Source organism: Gallus gallus, chromosome 9 (genome assembly GCF_016699485.2).
Source record: "Gallus gallus isolate bGalGal1 chromosome 9, bGalGal1.mat.broiler.GRCg7b, whole genome shotgun sequence".
In the NCBI taxonomy this organism is placed as follows: domain Eukaryota; kingdom Metazoa; phylum Chordata; class Aves; order Galliformes; family Phasianidae; genus Gallus; species Gallus gallus.
In genome coordinates, this window is record NC_052540.1 from 13,922,624 (window position 1) to 13,946,664 (window position 24,041).

General features: G+C 45.6%; 1 protein-coding gene across 4 annotated transcripts in view; it reads right to left on the reverse strand.

Moving 5' to 3' along the window:
- The window catches only part of LOC101751159, a 48,145-nt gene extending 26,017 nt beyond the window's left edge, over positions 1-22,128 (reverse strand). Inside the window, exons 1-3 of one of the 4 annotated variants that reach the window (XR_006930907.1) lie at positions 21,867-22,128; positions 21,335-21,507; positions 10,176-10,279 (exon numbers count right to left, since the gene is read on the reverse strand). The gene's annotated coding sequence lies outside the window, so the exon portion shown is untranslated. Of the gene's footprint in view, positions 1-1,120; positions 1,271-10,175; positions 10,280-18,960; positions 20,725-21,334; positions 21,508-21,866 lie in introns of those variants that run through there. The other 3 variants (XR_006930910.1, XR_006930908.1, XR_006930909.1) reach the window with 3 other exon arrangements.
- Between the last annotated feature and the right edge of the window lie 1,913 nt (positions 22,129-24,041).

Below are 24,041 nucleotides of genomic sequence, written 5' to 3' on the forward strand. Positions count from 1 at the left end.
AAATGGCAACTTCCATCATCTCAAAAAGCTGCACCTTTCTCCTACTCATCTCAAAGCTGAATAAAGGAATTAAAAACATAGCCTGGGGCAGTCAGCAAAGATTTACAAGAAGCAGACATTAGTCCTCACTCTAAAGGCTGCAAGTGTGTGTGAGCCAGAAGGAGCAAACAGAGAAAGGGAGCAAAAACACACAGTCGTTGCATTTTAAAAAGAGGAAGAAAAAAAAGAGAAGAAAAAAAAAAAGCCCTTTAAACCCTTCCTAATAAAACAAAGATCATCCTGGCAACATGAAATGCTACCCTACTTTATTTATTTATCGACACAAAGAAAGAAGCAAGTTGGCACCTAGGAGGGTATTAAATGCTGTTTTTTTGCTGACTGAATGACCTCAGCCGAAATATTTTCCATGACAAGAGCCCAGAAGACGCTGGCACAGAGTCAGACAATAAGATTTTCAGAGTGTATTTACATTCTATCCATGGCCCCAGGCTGTTCCAAACCCATAGGCAGGTGCTGCCTTTATCTGTTCTTTGCTCACCTGGCTCCCTAGCAAAATGTTCTGGGCCTGAGGCTCAGCTGCCTTAACTATTTGCTGCCTGGTGCTCAGAAAGCTGAGGAATTCAGCTCCAGTTGTGAGCCTGGCAAATGGAGGTGGCAACTCTGGTCACCCTTTGAGCCTGACCTGAGTGATGTGCAAAGAGATTTTCCAACAAACAGAGGGAAAACAGTGGTGATGCACTAGCAGAAGTCCTGTAAGAACTAGACAAATTCATGCTGAAAAGAAGTACTTTCTAAAAGAGGAAGGGAGAAGGTGGTGCTTCCAGGGATGTGCTGCATTTTCCATCACATGGAGATCTTTAAGCTGGCTATGGATAGCTAAGAAAAACTCAACATCCAGTAGAATACCAGAGGGGAGGGTCACCGTTACACCTCCCAGCACTGAAATCTGCTCTTGACAACACACCACTGTCAGGCAGGAGATGCTCAGCAACTCACAAAAGGGACAGAGTCAGGCTAAGACACAAAAAAAATTACAGGCTTGTGTCTCCCAGCTTTGCAGCACAAACTCCCTGCATCACAGGCTTCCAGCTATGTTTTCTCCCCACTACCCATTCCTGACCTGGTCTTGAGCAAAACGATCTGTTCCATCCCTGCGGTGGAAACAACCTCTTCTTTGCTCAGTTTAATTTGGCTCCCGGTGCACAGCTCCTCTCTCTTGAGTAATAAGCCTCCAGGAGATGCTGCGGGAGGATACGCCCTTAATACCACAAAACCAGGAAGAATGATAATTGCACTTTTAACAGCGTGGTGTACAAGGCAGCCACCGAAGCAGAGGAAGCATGAATTAACACAGGATAAAAATGAGGGGCTTTACCATCTACCCAGTAAGGTATTATTCATGCTTTTGGAAACCCTCCTTACAGAAAGGTAGAGAGACATAATAAGTAGTCAAAAGCAACTGTGTCTGGAAGAGCAAAGGCCTGCTTGCCATCTCACAGCTCCCTTCATGTGCTGTACTCAGCCTCCATCTTTCCAGCCTTCAGCTGCCCTCCCTTTACTACCCTCTTACAATGCATCCTTTTTTTAACCCATTTCATACCCAAGTCAGCTTCCTCCTTCCCATGTGCATGGCTCAGGTCTGGCCCACTCACACGTACCTTCCTACCAGTTCCCTCCAGTCTCACTACCTAGACCTAAACAAGGATCTATCTATCTATCGATATATATATATATATCCTTCTTCTTCGCTTTCTCTCATTCTTGTCTTCTCCACAGCGCTACTCAGCCTGCTACGGACAAAGCCTGGCACTTTCAAACCCCTCCTCCAAGCCACACTTATCAGCTCACTAATGCCCCCTCTCATCAGATACGATACAGACATCTACTGACTGTGCTTGTAACAATACCTGTGCAGGGAAAGCTTTTGTCTGGCTTTGCTTTCCTCTAAGGAAGGAGGCATGCAACCTCACTCCAAAACATGTTTCATAATAAAAGTTTCATTCGTGGTCTCAAACAATACTGAGTTTTATGCATCTTCCCAAAAGTAAATTAACTAATGTTCACTTACGTAATCTGTCACTTTCCTTTTCAATCCTGACCGCTTGGTTATGATAATTTATAAAGATCTTGCAGCCTCTGCCGTTGCACAGAAGATAGACCCCCTAGTGGGAATTTGCAAGGATCCTGACAATTGGGTATTCAATGAACTGAGGCATTGAGAAAGCTCTGTATGCATCTCCAGAAACTAAAATATCCATACCAATTGGAATTAGGTGTTAAGTGCTTAACAAGGTCTGTGGAAGCTTCCTTAGCTTCTTTCTCTGGATGCTCTGGATGCATGAGGTAAGACCACTATACAAGAAGATGTGCAGAAAACACCTTCCCTCTGCTAGCAACCTGCACTACCAACCCAGCATCATTATGGCCCGGCTGGAAAAACAAACAAGCAAACAAAACAGAAAAACACACCACAACTGAACGATCTGCAGTCCTCATGGAACAAAATAAATATGCTATGAAGAGTTTCTCTGAGTTGGAACAGTGAGTACAAGTGGAAGAAAACATGAGACTAAGCAGGTACTGCACACCATGTCTGCAACCTCCCACTCCCACAGGAACTCTGAGCAATGCCTGCAAGCAATGCTGCTGCTACTGTCCAACCCAAGGACATCCTTTTAAACAATGCCTCACTGTGATAATCCTGTAAGGATTTTCAACTCTGTCCTGTATAGCATTTTAATTGCTCACATTGTTTCAGGAGCTCAATCATTTACAGAAGGTATTTTCATTCCACTAATTGTAGGTTTCCCAGAGGACTCAGTACAGTATTGCACATCCTCAGTGCTATTAAATACTTTAGGAAAACACCCAGGCTTCCAGAAGATTTTCTTTTTCTTTTTCTTTCTTTTTCTATTTTTTTTTCTTTTTGGTAAGTGTGTGTACACAGATCTGGAGAGAAAGCTGAAAAAAAAATAAAGGAAAGGAAAATGACAGTATTCAAGATAGCATTGTAATAGCCTCATCTAAGTCAGCAGCAAGGCTGGAAGCTGCCATTTCTAGTGCAACTGTACCCCTGCACTTGGGAAATTTCACTAGTTAGTAGCTAAAGGTTGTGTCTATATCACTAATGGCATCCACCCTCGGGAACTGTTCCAGCCTCCCAGGCCAGGCAGCACAAAACATCTCATGCCAACACCACCCCAGGCTAGCTTGGCTCTACAGCAGAATGGCCATGCCCATAATGAGCGGCGCTTGGCCTTGTGGCCATAAGACATAATAGCTGCTTGTGCGTATGCACTTGAAGTCAACACACCTAAAATAATTTGAGAGCTGTGTTACAGCCCATGAAGGCAATGTTTTACAGCTTGACGCTGACGGGCTGTGCTGCATGCCTTGCTGAAGGGAGAGGTGGGAGGGGATGTCCAATAGGTCTGGGATCACATGGGCAAACTGTAAGGGGCGCAGGGCAGCCAAGCTGGGCACAGTGCCACTGCCTGAGGGGACCAACCCTGCAGGTCTTCTCAATGGGCTCATCCCAATGTTGGACGTGAAAATGTGCTGGGGAGATGAGATGTCTGGCAGTGCAGACTTACGTACTGCAGGCTGTCATCCCTCTGAGCAGGTAAATGTTAGAGAGCCAGAGGTCTGCAGCCTCAAAGTGCATTAACTAGAGCCATGTAGTTTGAAGGAATAGAACAAAAACAACAAAAAGAGATTTCCAAGTGTATCTGGACAGCATATCCAAAAAGCAATAACTGCATGCTCTTACACTCCCAGGAGCGGCGGTAAGGTAACATCATCCCTCCCTCCATGCCAAGGAAATTTAGACACAGCCTAAGGTAAAAACTGCACTTCTGGTGGAAAAATGGCTAAGACCTGCCAAGGCCCTGCAGCTGACAGCACTGGGAAAGGGGTGGATAATTAATAGGTGGGGGGTCTACAAACCAAAGTAGAGCTCCTATTTCTAGCCCCTTCCTATTGGGTACAAGGTGCTCTAAAGTGGGGGGTAATGTTCAGCCTTATTTTCCATAATCGTAGAGTGAAGGAAAAGGGTTAGGCTCACAAATGCTTTCCTTCAGATTAAGACACTTGTGTATTAGCTGAGCATCCAAAAACTGATCCAAAACCTTCTGTATGCTTGCCCTTAGTCAAGTGAAAAGTAGGTTTGGCACCTTGGCTTATAACAGGGTTTGCAAGTTGATCGGAGATAAACATTTAAGTTAAGGTACCTTAAGGATGATGTATCTTAAGGATGACCTTGAGTCCTCAGGAAAATAATTGTTTATAATTGTGATCTCTGGACTGTTGTGGTATGCAAATCCCAGAAGGCAAGCCTGATTTACTCTGCCTCTTAGTGAACAAGAATCTGCGTCACAAAACCCATTATCACAGCTGGCATTAAACAGCAAGCATCTTGCTAATTATCTCTGCATAAACGCCCAGCTGACATGACCTGGGCAAGACAGAAGACCCCCCTGCCTGCAAGAGAAATGGCCATGCGGATGTGGAATTGGCTGATCAGAACCTGAAAACAGGCAGCAGATAGGTCTGCCAGCACCGGAGAAGGGGACTTCCTCCAGTAGCTCCTTTTGTAGCTCATCATAAATATTTTTCTATGGCAACTAAAGGTTATGGATCTTAGCTCTAGTCAAGAATTGTATTGAGTGGAGCTCCACCAACCAAAAATAAAAAGGACAAGACATTCCGCAGTGGACTTAGAGCTTAGGACTTCAGGTGTGTTTCCACTCAAACGGATAATGTGGTTTGAAAGGACAAGACCACAGAGTCAGTCACCTGAAACTGTGACCTGTGGGTCCTGTTTTTACCAACAGCAACTTTGGCTGGAGGGAATTCACACGTGCTATCTGCAGCCCTGTACCCCGGCACTCTCACCTGACATATCTGATTGAGGTGGACCAAGAAACGCTCTGAAAATAGATCTTTTACATTTCCTGCAGGGGTACAAAGCACAGAGCAAATGTCATGACTCAGATACTGCCTGAAACTTATAATGAGGATATTAAACTAGATCATCATTTTATGGGTTACTTTATTTTTAATTGGGGGGAAAAAAAAAAGAAAGAAAACACAGAAGCCAACCAGCCTACATATTTGGCCTTCAGATGAATTTTTGGTTTTACGTGACAGCTTTTTCCCCTACTTAAAAATTTGCATAAATACTGTCAAGACAGGACACGCATGGTGAAGAATAAGCAAAAGCCAGAGCTGAGCCCAGCTGCGTGCCTCTCCCACTGTGCTCTGCCAGGGCAGCAGAGATTGGCCAGGGTTGGCACTGCGAGCACTCCCTGCTTCTGCATGTCACCAGGTCAAGGACTTGGTCTTGCTGACACACAGCGAGTCTTTCTTGACTAGAAGGACCTTAAACTGAGAGCCTGGCTTCACTTCACTTATCTCTTTTCCTGCACAGTCACTGATGGTAGAGGGGGGAGTTGGCTTATTTTCTTGCACAGTGACCTCCCGCCATCAGAACTGCTGCCATTCCACAGGCAGGAGATAGGGGCAGGGCAGCAAGGAAGGGAAGGATGAGGATGCTGGAAAGACAGCATCACTGCCAAATTGTTCTTACCCACATAAGGGCACCCCTTCAACTCTGGGTGATTTCACACAGATTTAATTTAGCAGATGCAAACTCTCGTGCAAGACGCTTACTTGGGGGTCAGGGAAGTTTAGTTCAGCTAACAGGATTAGGAAAGGTTTAAGCTGAAGCTAAAGAAGAATGCACACAAGTGCTTTCATGGTTTAGAAAATAAACAAATACAGAGCAAATCTGCCTTTAGACATAGCCAGGGTAACCAGAGATCCCTTCCCAGCAGCCCTCCTCACAGAGAGCATTTTATCTAACGCCATCCTCTTGGCTGCTTTTCCTTCTGCAACTCTACCTTACCACCCACTCAGCACAGAAAATTGCTGCACTTCACACCTACATGCTACTAAATAGCTTACATCACTCCAGAATTTGGCCCAAGTAGCCACAGTGACACATGAAGAAGGGTACAAAACAGCTAAGCAAATGTTTTCTGTTCCTTTAAGATGGCAGAGGGAGGCTCTAGCCACTGTGCAGCATGAAGCACAACGGGGCTATTGCTCAAACCAGGCCCCCCCAAGGCTTCCAACATCCCTACTGGTAGGAAAACACCTCCTATTTGAATGGTCCCTTTCCATCGAGGAGTCTTAATTGAACAGGCATTTGCTGCCTGATTGAGCGATGCTGCTGCCTTCTGTACCGTGTTCTGCCATGGTTCAGCTGGAGGTACAATGTGACCAAGCAGTGAAAGCAAAGTTTACTGCATCCTCCTGCAAGGGCAGGGTGGATCTCCATCTGCAGGGTGTGGTTGCCTTGATATGGAATTTAGTTGGTACTCGGGGGGTAATAGCAAGAGTCCCGTGATGCTCACTTTCAAAAGGTGAGGATGTTGGTTTTACATTTCTTCCAAAAGGTTAGGAGTTGTGGTAAGCCTAATCATTCTGGCATTTCAGCCTATGCTGTCTAGGGAGAAGAGCACCACCTTCTGAATTACCAAGTCAAATTGACTCTAGCAATCAACTTTCCTCCTAAGTCTCCCATCCAAAACCAAACAGGCCCAACCCTGCTTAATTTATGAGATCATAGCCCAAGGCACCGTAGCTTTCTGGGACATCACTGCCTCACCCATCATCTACAAACATCAGTTGTGCAGGAATGGTACAGATCTCTCTCAAATTTTACATATGCAAGGATCTCTGACCAATGACATAAGCTCATTAGAAAGTGCCTACAGCACCTCTCCAAGGCGGTAGGTAACCAGCAGAGCCATGAAAATAAGAACAGAGCGGTGGAACACGCACTGCACAGAGCTTTAACCTCCCCTGGCTGGCACCCAGTGAAAATCTCTTGAATGACAAGCACCAGCTTGGGCAAAGGCTGCCTCTTGTGAACCCTGCCACACCAACACTGCTGCTGCTCAGCTCCAGTCCAAGTAGCATATTCATCTCCCCATCATCACTTCAGAACCTATTTGCATTGTTAAATTACTAAAAGAAATTGTTTTTCCCTTGATATCTTACAATCAAAGCTGCCTGAGTTAGAGATCTCTCTATTGTTAAAGCATGTTACTGCCCTTAATGGGCTTCTCAATGCATAATCTATACCTTACACTTCAGAAGTCATAATATCTTATTGTCTTGTAATTAAAGCCTGGTCCAACACCTGCTCAAGACAAAGCAAAGTTGTTCTTGACTTTTTTTTCTTGGATCTGATCTTTTCACAGCATCGATTCTCAGACCTCAATGCAGAAACCTTTGCCACTTCTTAAAGAACTAACTGTACCCGTCCATATCTTCCATGTGACAGAACAGAGGTTGACACAAGCTGCACAAGTCTGTGAAAGGTACTTTGCAACACCAAGGGATCCATGAAACACAGAAAGAAAGGAAGAAAAATAGCTACTGTCTCCTTGGTTAGGGTAAAAACGTTGCTGCCTGAAATATGCAACTGGATGTCTGATAACTGTTTCACATCTCATTACCTTGGGTGTTCTGCTTTACAGCCATATAGCAGAGGATGAGCTCCATTCAAAAGCTTGACAAGGGATCAAATGAAAAAACTGAGAACACGTGCACTACTTCTGCACGCAAGAAAGTTGGAAAGGGCCGACCTTATATTGAACAGAGGATGAGAGATCAAAATGATCTTGATTGTCTGAAAGAATTATGCGAGGGGAAGAGGTAATTCAGTAAAAATCCATGCCAGATACTACACTTGTACAGTAGTGATCAATTGCACAAACACAAGATAACAGATTCAAGGATGTTAGCAGCTCGTGAACTGAGGATCAATCACACTGGCACAGCCAAGGAGGCAGAAGCCACATAGAAATGTACAAACAGCAGTATAAGCTGAAGACATAGGTAGGAATCCTTCCTCCTTGCTGACCACAGGTAAGATCTAGGCTGGAGCATTGCCTCTAGAATCAAACTCACACCTCAGGAGGGATGTGGACTGGAGAGTCCAGAGAAGTGCAACAGGAAGGAGCAGAAAGCTGGGAAACATGAGCTCCAGCAATCACATGAGCTGCAGTGCTTAGGCAAGGTGAGAGCTGGTTAGGGGGAGCAGGATGGACATCTTCAACCACGCAAAAGTCCACGCAAGCAGTTGTCTTCAGGAGCAGTTTGGATGGCAGGACTTCAGACCAGCCCTCCCTCAGTAACTCTGTTTTGATTCCTGGTGCTACTTCTATAACGGCTGTACACTTTATAGCTAAGAAATAGGCTTGAAATGTAGTTTAAGGCTAATCTAAAGGCTAAAAACATTGACTCATAAAAAAGAAAGGAAAAAAAAAGTTTGAAAAAAGTTTTATCTTATGTCATGATTTGGCTCACTTTGGATGAGAAGATTCAGGATTTTTGATCACCATTTGGCAGTGCTTACTAGCTTCCCTAAAGGGTTTTAAAATGGCACCAACACGATCATTACAGCATTATCTCCTCCCATTGCCAGTGTCTTCATCACATGTGTATCTCCAGCTTGGGACAGCTGCCGAAGTCCCAGTCTGCCACACAGGTACCAAACCCCTCACTGCAGTATTGCAGCTTAGCATCAAATTATTCCTCATTTTTCTGCAGAACTTTATAAAAATTTCATCTGATTCACTCTGCCCTGTCCTATGTAGGTTTTATAGCACTTTCCACCTCCTGTATTTCACTCCCTGTGCACAGCAAACATTAACATTCACAGCAAGTTTTCCCTCCAGGTATAAGCTTGACTTTCTTTCAAAGCAATCTCCCTACCTTCATGCACACTTGTAGTCCCTTACAGAGCTTGAACTCCTGTTAAACAGGAGAGTCGAAACAACAAGTCATATTAAAATGATTTTTCAACCCGTTCCCCTTCTGTAGGCACCCAGACTGGGCACCACCTCCAGCCTACTCAAAAAGCTGTGCCTTTACCGACACCAACATCTCCATTATTTAATCTTCATTTTCAATTCCGTGTAGACAACAGGAAAATATCAACTTGTGCGGATCGCATCTTAAACCACGTGCATAAGTTCAAAGATAATTAGCCTCTGGAGTTGCTAAATGCTGTGCAGAGCACACATTTAACAGCTAAAACTGATTTTAATCTTTGCTTAATTCTTCTGCCAGAGAGTCCCATTCATAGTCAGGCAGCTGTCTAAATACCTTGGCCCCTTGGGGCGAGGAGACAAAGAGCCTCATGCAGTGCTCTTGAGTGACCCCAGCTGGCTACTGCCCCCACAGCACCCCAGAGCTGCTTCCAGCACTTGTGGGATCAGAGGATACAGGTGGGCCTAGACATCCCAAGAAAGGATTTGCCAAGAGAAGTGCACAAGTCCCCGTTCTTCTCAGTTCAGGCCATCCTTGTTAAGGATTTAGCAGAAAATTGTGTAACGAGAGTAGTGAAATTAACATAAAGCAACGTCCTTATGAGTGAGGAATTGCCTTCACACTGGCTAAAGCATGAAAATTCAGCTCTGTCCCATAGGACGCTGAACTGGATCTCTCCCTTTGGTCAAGGAGGGCCTGAAAGGCCAGATGGCAACTGCAAAGGATACAGCAGTCGCACATGGTGGTACCTCAAGTCTGATTTTTTAATTTTTCCTTTCATAACACCTTGAATACGCTTTGCCATGCTATCAGCGCTGGCTTGTAGTAATACTCCTCAAAAGCAAGCAAATAGGATATTTTTTAATCATCTCCAATGGCCTTCTGCAGAGCGTGATCAGACATTAATGCACCACGCACACATCCACAGAAAGTGGTGACTCAAGGACACTACAGAAACAAAAAAACTAATGAATTTATTCTCTGCAACCAGCAGTAGCCTTCTTCAAGGTTACTCTACTCCCGTGTCTTAATACACTCCAATATAGGATACCAAGTCATGACTGCATAACTAGACAATTACTCTCACCTGTGGGTATGTAATGCACTGAGGAGCTGAAGTAAGGAGTATGCTTATGCCTACAACATGATGATGAGATATATTTTGTTCCTTCTCAAGAAGGCTGGGGAACAGCTCAGCTTTAGACCAAGGCTGACTATCCTTTCAGTATTAAAATGCTCACGATGATTTTTTCTATTTTTGCTTGATCAGTTTCTCTCTTATTGGCCCTTCGGTTCTACAAATATAGGGAATGGCATCAAAATTACATTACCTTCAATATGTTGCTGACATTTCCTTAGATAGGCAAGGCTTTCAGCTATAACCACTCAATAGCTCTTCCATCTGTAGATATGGGGAGTTCAGCAGACAGCCATGCTGGGAAGAAAAGGTGAAGAAAGGACTCAGATCGCACAAGCACGCAGAAAGCAAACAGCCACAAGATGACATTTTACTTTCAGGCCTATGTTCAGACAGCCTAAATGTCAGTCAGACTCTGCCAAGTACTTCCCATTGGGTGGCTCTTGGTGGCACTCTGCTCGCTGTATTAATTTGGATCCAAGAACAACTCCCAAGACACACAGTGCTGACTGGGAGTACCGAGGGTTTAGGAGGTGGTCAAAAGCCCTTCAAATGGCAAGGGAGTCTTATTTACTTCTCCATTTACTGAAGTGGCACAGGTAACTAGTATCTTGCACAGCACTTTGAAGCAGGAAGGCTCCAGAAAGGAGCATTAGAATTAGTCCTATAAAAGCTATCTCAAAGAAAAGGCTTTCTCTCCCCTGTCCCACCACCCAGCATCTAAAAGAGTATTATCTCACATATGAATGACAGAAGACTGATCTTGAATAAAACAATCAACCAAACTTGGAAATCATACCTAAGAAATGATAGTGGCACTTATTTTTTAATCTTAGTTTCAAGACAACAGCAAATCCATTTGGGATCCTTCAGGCTTGTTTCTGAGCCTTTCAGTCACTTTCACAAGAGTTTGTACCCACGCTACAATAGTACAAGCAAAAACAAGGGGAAAACAGGCTGTAACAAGCCAGGTCACAAAACCATGAGCCTGATAGCCATACTCAATACTGCTGCTTTCCCAAATTTAAGATACCTTTTGTCAGCTGTATCACCTAGGAAATTCTGCCCTTTCCTTCTTGTATGAGGTTGATGGGTGCTGAGGGCCTCCTACAGCTCACTGAAGGGCTCAGCACTCGCAGGGCACGGCTGCGAATCAGTGTTCTCAGCCTTATGGATAGAAACACAAATAAATGAAGCCACATCCAAAAATCCCTTCTGGCAACCCAGGAAAAAAAATAAAACCTAATAGTCATTATATTCATCTGCAGGAAGTGAACTTTCCCTGTCCTCACTGATTTCTCTTATTAAGCAATCATCAAGCACTGATAGGAATATTTTTGCAGGAAATGGGAGTACAATACATTCATAAGAAAAACACTAATAGAGCAGGCAGCCAGTACGAGCCACTTGACATTTCAGGAAATTAAGTTATACTGTGGTCCCAGCTTATAAGTTCAACAAGACCCACAAGGGAACTCTTCAGAGACCTGCTGTGCTTTCATTTCAATTGTGACTGCCACATGGGCTAATTGAGGGCAGTAGCCACGTGTGCTCTCCTACAGCCCTCCTGCTGCCCTGCCCCTCTCCATGCAGCTCCTGTGCTGCTCAGAGCCTGCACGCCCCACACAGCTTTGCCCTTCTGATGCTGAGTGAACTCTTCTGGGGGCAGGGAAAAAGAGGTCAAAACAACAGTGAAAGCAATAAGAGAGTTTCAAAGAAAGCCTCTGAGATCTCTGTCAAACAAAGCTGTGTATATATATTTTTAAGGATGGAAAGTACAAAGGCTGAAGCATCTCACCCCTAGATGACAGATCACTTGGGGATTGCAAGTATTGCAAGTACAAGCTAGGGTGTCAGGGCTGAGCACTGAAGCCCACAAGTTTAGTAGCATTATAAGTTGCTTTTGGCCATGTTTTCATTGCTAAGAGGATGGAAAGGAGGAGGCTGAGCAACAGTAATATTCAGGAGGTGGACAGACAAGCATCCTAAAATGAAGGCAGCAGCCACCAAGGCTGGTGTTTGCTCAATCATATTCCTAGGAGAGCTCCTGCAGATAGGTGACAGCAAACCACCTCAGATGGACAGACAGACATCCTCTTCACCAAAAACAAGGCTGAAGCCAGTTGGGGAAGCTGTGAGCTGCCACCCATGAGCCCATGTCCCAGCAGGTTCTCACCTGCTAAGGTGGCAAGTGAAAGAGATATAGAAGAGTCAAAACATCCTTTGCAGGAAGGATAGAGAGAGAAGGGAAATTTGGAAGCTCCTAGGAGCTGCACCCAGGCAGTCCCTCTTGCCAGGGGAGTGCCATGCTCTCACTGCCAGTGCAAATTTGCTTTGGGAGACCAAAGACTGCACAGGTACAAACACAGCTCAGGTCCCCAGGGCTCCTGGCTGCTCTCCGCATCTGCCAAAGTATGCTCAGAGCATTTTGGTAAGCTAGAAGGATTGCAGCCAATATTGCTACTATACCCAGTTAAAGGTACCTTCAAGGTATCGCACAGGAAGCTACTCATTCTTCCTCCTGTTAATTTGGCAGGTGCCAAGGGTCTCTACTTCAGCCCACTAAAGTGGTCAGAGCTTGCAGGATATGGCTTTGGACCAATGTGAGAGAAGCAGCTGGCCCACTGCTGCTTCACTATTGCCTCACGTGCACAGCCTGGCTAAGAAGGGTTTCAATCCCCAGTCAGCCATCGATCTGCTCTGTGACACCAGGCAAGTAGACAAAAGGGAGCTGAAGGGACCTGCCTGAGATCACCCAGCTGGTCAAGGAAGGGTATGCAGCAGTCATTACCCTCCAGCCCCTCCTCATCCTCCCAGCAGATCCCTGCTCCTGTAAAAGAAGCAATAAGGAATAAATCAAACCCAGCAAACTCCTCCCAGAGAAGCATTATGAGACCTGCCTAAGTGAGGAGCAGCCAAAACCTTTTGGGGAAGGGGCACTAAGAGTCTCCACCACCTTCCATCCCCTGTAAAATGTGCTCCATCATTTGCAATGGGCTCACATGAGGAAGTCACGGGAAGGTAAAACAATTAAATTAAAACACTAATGCTGAAAACATTCACCTACTTGTAGGCGTGGAAGCCTTCATGTTTCCTTCTTATTATACGAATAGGATTTTGCTTTTCATTGGCACAATAGAAAATAGCCACAAAAATTCCACACACACAGCATCAGACCCCGCGACCAGCCTCGACATGCAGAGCGTCAGTAATAAAACACACCCCTACAGGGATTTAGCGTGTTGGCTTGTGCTCAGCTGGGGGGCTTGGGCAGGACTTTCACTCTTCAGACACACACAAAAAAAATATTAATTATAATCAGCTCTGCCATTATTTCAGCCCCCACACTCCCCCCCTTCCCTGTCAGCAAAGGGGAAAGGAGCCATACGCTGGCAGGATTGTAGGTTTTGTATGAATAATTTGGGACCGCGCGTGCGTGTGCATCTGCCCTAGAAATCAAACAGTAGCTTTGGAAAGGGCATCCTGGGAAGGGCCCTCAGGTGCCAGAGGAGAAATTCTGGGAAATATTCTTTTACTAAAACAATTACAACAGCTGCCGCATGTACTTCCTTCTGCACACACAGGCACACCCCTCTTCCTGTCCATCACTCACATCCCCCCTGCCACAGACACTCTTGCACAACCAGATGACAAAGCACCTTTTGACTTAAATCTGTGCAGAAGCCTGGACCTTTCTCTTAGCAAAGCACCACACATAGCTGGTATGCTTGTCCCCCTCACATGTACCCCAGGTGAATGTCCTGCTCCCACCAGGAGAAAGGAACCCTCCAAAGCACACAATCAGGGGACCACACTACAGGTCCTGCAGCCTGGAGGGCAAGCAGGGAGCATGAAGGATCTTACACAGCCAAACAAAACAAGGCCAGCACAGGGGCTCCTCAAATGCTCTTTGTTGCTTACACACACTTCCATCCTTCCCAGCTTACTTGCAGTTCAAACAGTTTGGAAAGAGCTTGGGGTTCCAGGCAGGATCACAGATGACAGGATGTCCTACATGGTGGCACTCTTCTGTGCTCCCACTACAGGTGGCTGCAGGGCTTAATCAGAAAAATTGACACAGAGGGATGATTACTAGAAAGATGCGACTGTGACGTGTGATGGAGTGAGGCAAAGGAGATGACTACAGAGATACAGTGCTGGAGCCTAACAAAAACCCCATAGCTTAAGACTGGCAGCTTACTTTTCACCTTCAGCGTTGATGCTTATACTTTCACCTGGCTGTGCCCCCAGCCACAGGTGAACAGGTACAAGATGCTGCTCTTCAGGTCTGTCAGCATGGTGCCTTTGTTTTGTGCAGGTGTTGGTAATCACACTTGCATACAAAGCAGAGCAAGATCAGTGTGGGCAGGAAAGCAGCACTCCAAGGTGATCACTGGCAGCTGCATTTCAGCTTGCAGGCTCCAACTCACACCAGGGCACTGTGATCCTATGAGCATGTACACCAAACACCACATTGCTCAAGGAAGGCATGCATTTTATCTTCCATAGCTGGCCTGTCCATGAGAATGGCATGCTGCTGTTCCAGCCAGCTCTCCATTCATTTGGGACGCAATGGGAGAAGCAAGAAGGCATGTTCCAGGCAATTGTTATTTAGCTTTGGAAAGGATGTGTCCCCTCTCCTCGCACAGTTGTCATCCTACTGATCCCTATTACTAAACAAGCAGGCTCTTGTATCAGAAGCAAAAGAACATTTTAATCAACAGAAAGGCCCAGTGAAATTTTAATTTAAAGCACTTCTCTGGTTAGACTTGCTTGGGATAAGCCTCTTCACTGCAACTCACTATACCTCAGCTTCTCCATATGGGAGTTGGATGAAAGTCACGCTTCTGAAGCTCCAGAAAATCTAAAAAGGACAAGGTTAAATAGCAAATGCACCTTTAACTACAGTGCTTCAGCTCTGAGAATCGAGGAAGAGTGAAAGCATTTGCAACGGGATGAATAAAGGACTCCCAGAAACATGACACCTAGACGTGCAAAGCATGGATGTCTACAAAATGTTTCTGCAGGGGCCAAAAACTGGCTGAAGCCATGAAAGACCTAGCTCAGCAGCTCAGTCCATTGCCCTAAATAACAAGATGGCATCCAGGATCCTCCCCCACCAGGCCCGCCAGCAAATACCCCAGCAATCCCGGTGTATGTTCACCGCTGTCATCACGCTTCACTGGGCATTAGTAGTGGACAGCACCCCACCCAGAGAAAACATGGGGCATTCTTGGCACCTTGCCCCGAAGGCAAGGTCATCAGACACTATGACAAATTCCTTGCCTGCCACATCTACAGTGGCATTTAGGGGAACACGATCTTGCTCCAAGCAAAAGCCAAGTTTGATTAAGGCTGATTGCTCTCAGATCCTTCCTGCAAGGACCTTGCAAAGAGGGACTTACTGGCCATGCTGGCCACCCGGCATGAGCCCAGAGGCAAGAACATGAAGGCTTGCAGGAGCTTGGCCAAGTATCCCAGAGATATAATGCAGAACTGCAGAGCCCATCAGAACAGATGCTCCTTCTGGACAGAAATGCAGTGGAAAGCAACACTTCTCCTGATGCCCTACAACCCAGCACGCACAAGCCACCAAAATGGACACAGCAGAGCCTTCCAGACGTCAATTCCAACTTGGAGCTGACTTTGGAACAGAGAAACTTTGGCCTTTTCCAAAATGATTCGCTTGACACGAGGCTCAAATATTTGGCTGAGCAGAGCAGGGATCCACCCTCATTCTCCTTCAGGCACCCTCTGTGAGACCTTGCATGGATCTGTCTTCTCTACTCCTTCCTTCAGTTCCCTGTTGAGGACAACATCCCCTTCACACCTCAGCTGAGAGCTGTGACTTAAATCACTTAAATGGTGATGGCCTCATTCCACCCCAGACAGCCCTGGGGCACAAATCTTGTGAAGATTTCTCTCCTCCACCAGTCATGGGAAGGGGGTCCCACCTCAGCAGAGAAGCCCAAGAAATTGCAGCAAAAGTCTAGATCATCTTTTTCTTGTATACAAAATACATCTTGGTCTTACCTGCTGTCTTTCTTCTCTCTGAGATAGAAACCCACTCTGCCTCAGCTTGCAAACAACTAAGGCAACAACTGTTAAGAAAACTCTCTCCTAAAATCTCCCCAGCCACATTTTCTCCACCACCATCTGTTTTGCAAATGCAAAAAGCTAAAATAAACCCCCCCCCACACCCCTACCCCCCCAGTAGCCAAATTCTTTGCATCTCAGAAAACTATATGCATCCCCCTGCCAAAGTAAACAATCTCACAGACAGTTTACATCAAAAAAGTGTACTAATTTCATTGTAAGTAAAGGAACAACAAATTGGTTCAAAGCTTGCCACAGTACACTCCATGGAAACTTCTCCCAGCTAAGACAACCAGGGTTGTTCAGCACATACCCTTCCTTTCAGAACAGCTGAGGAAGTGCAAACCAAGTCTTCCAGTACACTGGTACATGGATTACATGCCAGCATCCAGCTATTTCTGCAGGTGGTGCAATGCAAACGGTTCAGTGACCATCCAGCTAACATAGGGAGAAGTCAGTGCATGGTCCTCTGGGCTGACTGGGAGAAACGATGGATATGAGCTGGGTAAGAGCTGTGTCAGGTGCAGGATTTCTCTGCAATTTTCACCTGGGCTTGCCCTTTTTCCTGGGTTCCTGAAGCTCAGAATTGTAGGATATAAGCAAATGTCCAACAACTCAACCAAAAACTAATCCTCAGCCAGTGGAGACCACCTGGTTGAGGATAAAAAAGCCAAGGGAAGGGAAAGGTGAGGCTCCCATTTCTACATAAGACTGGGAGCAGGCTTAGCTTTGCCTCTGATGATTCCAGAGTTGGGGACCATCTCCTATGAGAAGAGATTTCAATTCATATCTCCAGCTAGAATCTTAGATTTAGCAGGATACAGCCTGAGGACAACCCTGCTTAGACCGTACTGCTCCAGAAATCCCACCAGCTCTCAAACCACCCAGATTTGGGTTTCAAAGGCTCAGCATTTCAGACCTGCTCTTTCAGCATGTCAGCCACCAAATTCAGCTCTTTATAAGCATATGCTTCCACGTGTCCTAAGTGCATACAGGTGAAAACCCAACACTGAAAGAGTACTCAAATTGATTTTTTCCAGCAGTTGAGAAACAGTCTTTAGTTAAACCTGTGCAGTTTTCCCAAAGAAGCAGCTGTGCTCAGCTCCTGTCAGCTGTGGGACTCATGCAGGTCATTCATTAGCTGGCTCTGGGAGCAGCTTCTTTCAAATCCTCCATGCTCATGGCATGTTTCAATTACTGCAACCCATATAAAGAGGTTTTTCGATCTGGACTATAAAAAGCTACAACCTAAAAGCATGTCCCAGGGGGTTAGCTCACCCATGTCACCGTGAGCAGAACAAAAGGTGCCTCCCATGGAGCAGAACCAGGGCTGCTCAGTGGCACCCCCCCCACAGATCAGTAAGGTGCTTTTCAAATGCTGCTATGGGAAAAATAAAAGAAAAAAAGAAACTTCCTATAATCACTTCAAAGTGCATTGATTTGGAATCAAAATGCAGAGGGGAGATTATTCCCACATGCCCCAACTCCTGCAGAGACCCATGTAAATCTGCGTGGCACCCCAGGGTTAGGGCAGACTTGGGAAAGAGGCTGAACCCCAGGGGCCTTGCTAAATATCACTGACAATTCTCCCTGGTACCAGTTACAGGGAAGGAACTGGGGAAGACGACACATTAAGGAAGGGCAATAGGAAAAAATAATACTTTTTTCCCCTGTCATTACACACTCCTGGAGGTGGCATACCGCACAGAGCAACTAAATTAAGCAAACTCATTCCAATGTTTTATATGTATTGATTATTTGTCAGTCTCCCATGAAATCAGTAGCTTTACGTAAAGGATGTAGCTGAAATGCATAGAGCTTGAGTTTTGATATCACTTATACTGGCGTAAATAAAAAACGAGTCTATGGATAAGAAAAGAATAAGAGTGGATACAGTAAGTACAAGAAAAATACTCAAAGAAGCTTATAGATTTAATGCTTTCTGCTGATGGGGTGTGGGAGGGTAGGGATGGGGGAAGAGCTTGCTTGTTTTCTTAATCCAGAGAGTTTCTAGGCATACAGAAAAACATTAAGTAGAGAAAGCTAAATCTAGATCCCATTGCAATCTGGAGGAAGTTCGCCTATCAATTTCTATGGCTTGAAGCACTTGCTTCTGAAAGCAAAGTTCAAATGAATATTGCCCAGGTGGCACTGCACAACCCCCACTTTTGCTAATCATCATGCTGGAGCAGCCAACGGATTGGCAAAACTGGTTCGGAGGGCAGTCAGGGGAGGGATGGAAGCAGCACACGGTTGCCTTGGAGTTATCCAGGGTTATCTACACATCATGCTGTACGCTCCCTGCTTCTCATAATTAGAGTGTCTAGACAGGAGATGATGCTGGTGAAGCAGCAAGTAAAAAGGTTTTGCAGAGTTTTTCAGAGGAGCCCAGCTAAAGCGGTGATTATAACAGAATGACAGACACAAGGCTTGCAGAGCCCAGCTGAGATTAGAGCCAATTTCGACCTGAGTAAAGGTCCTTTCATAACTCATCGCATCCCGAAAAAATCTGCTGAATCAGAGCCCTAATGGCTCAAGCACTCAGGAGGGCTCAGAGCTTTTGAACCAGCCTCAGACTGGAGGTTTCTGCAAAAGTAATTGCAGCTGTGTCTCAGCTTCATCCAGATGCTGGCATTTAGCAGCCTCAACTTGTGTAAACCAGCTTCACTCCACTGAAGTCAACAACAATTGACACCAGCTGAGAATCTGGCTCTCAGCGTGGATAAATATAGTCTAAAGAAAGAGAACTTACAGAAGGATTGCCCAATTCCTCATGTCCATTTCCCCCCTGGGGTAGGGCTGAATAAGATGATTTTCTTCTTTTTAATTTAGCTCCGGTTATTTTTAACAACAGCCTTATGAGCTCACATTTATTACAGCACCTTCCGTCCTGCAGGAGCCGGGCTGCCTTTCAGGCTTCACCAGGAATCACGGAGAGAGACAGATTCAATGCTCTGCATGGCACTGGGAAGGAGCCACCTCTGGATGCAATGCTCAGTGCACACAGAAGCCTGTCCACAAGCACAACAAGTCTTTGAGAGTACCGAAACAACTCAGCTTCAGCATTGCAAGAGGAAGCCCCAGCCATTTGCACAAGGAAGCAATCCAAGCAGCAGTTTCAAATCTTTGCTTAAGCCGGCCAGGAGGTGGACACGATGTTTTCATAGCCATGCAGGGTGCTGTGATTACACCCTGCGGCTCCATATGCGCAACACAAAGACAGATTACCTTCCACACTGCTGGGGAAAGGTAAATATTAGTGACCTTAGGGAAAAGAACAGCAGCCTGGTGACTCCTATCATGACAAACCAGCTCTCCATTGGTGTTCCCCCTATCTAACTCAAACATTCCTGCAGAAGTTAATGGATATGGCTCATGTATCTGCCCATCTTCACAGACAGCATTACCAAGTTGTAAAACCATATCCATACTGATTGCCTAACCAAGCTGGGGGTCACTGGTGCCAGTGGCAGGCAGGCTGAGGGCAGAGGGAGCTTTAGAGAAGCTTCAGAAACCTGAAAGGTCTGACATCTCTGTTTGTGAGTAGGTGCCAACTCATTTTCAATACAAGGGGGAAAACGGCAGATTAGAACAAGAAAATAAATGTCCTCACAGTGTTAAATCTGTGTGGTTATGCCAGTGATAGAGTGACACCAACTTTTGTCAGCAGTGGTACGGTCCATTTTATGGGGGCTCAGACTAGGAAACAAGGACCCACCCGTACGTTGCTATATGGGAACTGCTGGGAAGCAGCATCTTCCAGAGCTCCTCTCAAGCCACCACAGAGCAATGGAAATGCAGCAAACAAAAGCTGCTGCCACCACCACCCAAAGCTCCATCAAAGACATGAACTTTGGCCTTTTTCTTTCTTTCTTTTTTTTAATAATAAACAAATAAACAACCCAAACAAAAAAAAAAAAACAGCTCCATTAATGAAATATAAAGCATAAGGCAAGGGGTGATGAAAACAAATAAAACTAAGGCTGTGAAATGCCTGGTATGTAAGATGTGTTGAAACTTGCTGCTGACAGCAGCTTGAGCAGACATTCATATGCAGCCATTCATAAGATGCACAGTAATTACCTTCTCCAGGAGGCTGTATTATGATGATTTCTTTATACAGAACACAATATCTCTAGCAACAGGATATAATTACAGCAAAGGATATGCCTCTTAACCTCCCTCCACCCCCCACAGTTGGCTCAGAGAGAGAGCTGGGAGCCAGGGGCTCCATGGGGAGAGTGGAAGAAGTTTACCCTGTGGTACCACGCTCGTTACCTGGAGCTGAGCACGCTTCTGGTGGGAGACTGTGCTGGCATTCCTCTCACAGCAACCCAACCTCTCTCTCCCTGGGCTCGGGGTGGAAGCAATCCCAACACAGCAGGACTTGGAGAGAGCTGGCAGCAGCCATTGGGCCACCAGAGGAGTTCAGCACAGCCAACCTGCTCTGGGCTGACACCTCACTGGTAAATAAACAAATACCGAAAATAAACAGGCAAAGGAATGACTCAGAATGGGAACACGCTGGCAGCGCTGTGTGGTGGCAGGACTTCTCACCTCCAGCCTGCAGACCAAGACCTAGCTGGCCCCAAATACCCTGCTGCAGAGACCTAGCACAATCTAGAGGAAGAACAAGGCTCACAGATAAGGACAGGCACCATACCCAGCATGGGCTGCAGTGTCTCTGGGGGATGGATGCCACCTCCTGGTGATTACCTGGCCCACCTGCAGCAGCTGGAATGCCCAAATGATCCTTCCAGCTCAGCTTCTGAGGACTGGCCATGCTGTCTTAGATCATGCAGTTTTCCTCACCATAGCAGTTCACCATCCTCCAGATGTTGCTGCACTCTCCTAAATGTTTGAATTTATGAGATATGCAGTACAAGCGAGTAACACCAACCCCACCTAACCAAACCTCTAGCCCTGCTCCTTGGCTGTCAGTGGCCAGGTTGCCACTCCACTCCCACTGCCTCTTGGAGAGAGGCACAGGAAATCCTTTTGCTGCAACTGTTGGAATAACACATGCAGCGTTCAAATGACCATGGCAGGGATTTCCACAGTGCTCTGCCCTAGAGGCATCTGAGAATTAGAGTCATAGAATCATTAAGAATGGAAGTGACCACTAAGATCATCTAGGCCAACCATCAACCCAGTCAAGTTGGAGAAGGCTGCAGGCAATGACAGAGGCCAAATAGCTGTACACTCAGCCAAGTGACTCAACCCGTCTTGCTGCCACAGTCTCCTCCTGGTACTCACTTCTCCAGACATGTTCCTGGGATAACAAAGCGGCTAACACAGTCAACGGTGGTCAGAATCAGTGGATTTGCAGTGCTCAGAAGCAGCTCAGCATGGTGAAGCCCCATTTGCAGACCAGTAGGTAGGAGGCCACGATCAGCACAACTTGCTCCTTCTCGTTATTTCTGTCAGTCCTAGAAAGAAAAGCAGAGCGTTAACTCCCAGCCCCACGCCTTCCTATCTCTCACCAAAAAATGCAGCACAGCATCTGACACGAGGCTCTGCTGCTTCTAGCTCCTACTCTGATTATCTGAAAATCAAAACAGAAACTTAGCCTTCGTCTGCCAAAAGTATCCAGAGTAGGAGCACCGAGTGGCTTGGACTGTCCATGCCAGATGTTGAAAGTGGAGAATCGAGGAGGTTTTCAGAACCCTTCGTCAAGATCTAGACGGGTCTACTTCCTATGCCAGGGTAAAGGACGTTTTATTTTAGATGAGAGATTAGAAGGCTTCTTTCTTTAACATAAACTAACAAAAATTAGACATCAACCAACGTTTTCCCCCTTAGCCTGGACACTGTGTTACAAGCAAGAGTCAGCTCAAGTTTGGAAGTTGGATATCAGCAGGGGAACTTCCCTTTCCATTTACAGAAAATGAATTCTGCATCCACCGGATGGCAGTGTAGGGAGAGCAATCACATTAGTCATAGCATTATTTTCCTTTTCAGCCTCTCAAAAGTGATTGCAGACAGAGCATTTTATTGCTTATTAAGATCTCTCTGCTTTACAACCAGGGAAAGAAATCTAGGTCTCATTAATAAACTACCTTCTTAGAATCTCTATAAAAAGACAGGCCCTGATTAGCCAGCACCATTCCATACGTGATTTGGTTTGTCTGACAACATAAAGATTCATGGGAAGGTAGTGTGCTTTAAATAGTCCTCTCCCCACAATAAAAACAACCCCCCTTGGACAGAAACACAAACAGTAAAAAAAGCAACGTTTCCAATACAACAGAGAGCTGGCCGTGCATCAGGCTGGTCAGTGCTGACTGTACACACTAAGTTCAGTGCAAAGTTCAGACTCCGCAGGGCTCTGAGTTATTTTAAGAAATGGCAACTTTTTCTTCAGTTTCTGTTGTCAAACATTTTGATTAGCAAGAAATGAAAATCTATTCTATTCTGAGACACAGCAGTCATTATTTATCTACAGTCGAGAGCAAGTTTTCTTTCCTGTACAGCATAAAGCTCAAATTAATAAAGCTGAATGCTAAACGCCGGGTAAGTAATATTACTGAAATCCATCGTGTCAACAAGACGATTGCCCAAGGGTAATAAGCAGTAGAATATCTGCAGAAAACAAAACACTTCAAGAAGCCAAGCCAACAGCCATCGTACTGCCACTAGAGGGCAATAGCAAACAAGCGACCGAAAACTCGAGTCGAGGACAGAAATGGATTGTAAAGGAGTAGTTCAAGGAGTAGTAAACACAGTCCAGTTGTGTTCAGTGGGGCAGCAGGCCTGGCTGCTGGGAGCTCCGGTCCCAGAGAGGCCTGCAGCTCTCCCAGTTGCTGCCCGGACCCCCTCCTGCACAGCCCCATTCCCCGTTGCAGCAGGCAGGTAGCTCCCACCATCGGCGTTGGGTTTTGGTCCATCTGAGTTAGTCAGTGGAAAATATTCACTGCTGGTTTTGGGCTAGAGAACAGCCGCAAGTAAAAGAAGTACTTTTAACAGCATGTGTTGAAGCATCATCAAATAGAAGGTGGTCAGATGCCGTTCTGAACAGATGATTGATCCAACGTAACACATCATTCGATTCCAGATGATGCAAGAGCAAGAAAGGAGGAGACGCTTCAGCTGCCTGATCCACTTGGGTTACTGAAGCAAAGGTTCAGAAGGAATTTGATGTAGACCTATTAACAAGTCTCAGTAGGGGACTGAGAGATGCTAAAAGGCTCCAAAAACCTAACAAACAAAAATATAACTAGATCCAGAAGCTCAAAGTAAGAGCTGGATACAATCAAACTGGAAGTAATATGAGCATTTAAAAATTAAAACTTGCAGTAATGCCAGTAGTTAATCACTTGAACAAATGATGTAGGAGAGAGTTTTATTTTCCACCCCTACAGCAAACAAAATTTGCTGTCTTTCTAAAGTGTGTGCTGCAGCTCAACAGCAAATTATTAGCCTTGATGCAGACATTATGGGTTCAGGTCTCGTCTGAATGAAGCAGAGGGTGAGACTAGATTAGCAAAACGGTCTTTTCTTTTAATTACAGTCTACAAATACCAAGGTTCTCCTTGCAGGTAATTGTCTTTCAGTGGTGAAGGCTAGCTTCCAGCTTTGCGAACTCCTTTCACAAGCTGTGTCAGTGCAGAAGTGATTGCAGCCCCAAGTATTTCACCACACAAGGAACAGCAATGGCCTCTACCTATTGGTACAACTCCCATTGCCCAGTCATTACCCATCTGTTCAAAGAAAGAGCATAAGCCTATATAAACTGTTCTCCAAGTCAAACTGTCCATGGCCAACAGCTGGGTCACGCTGTGCTCCAGCTGAGGTACCAGTTCTTGGGCTATGGCATGAGATAGGAAGAGACTGGGGCAGGAACTGGCAGGTTAGTGTGATGGAGAAGAGGTCTGGAAGATCAAAACCTTGAAATTGACACAAAGACATTAGTCACACTGAAGTCACGTAGCAAAGAAAGTAATGTCTGTAGCGTCTACACTCT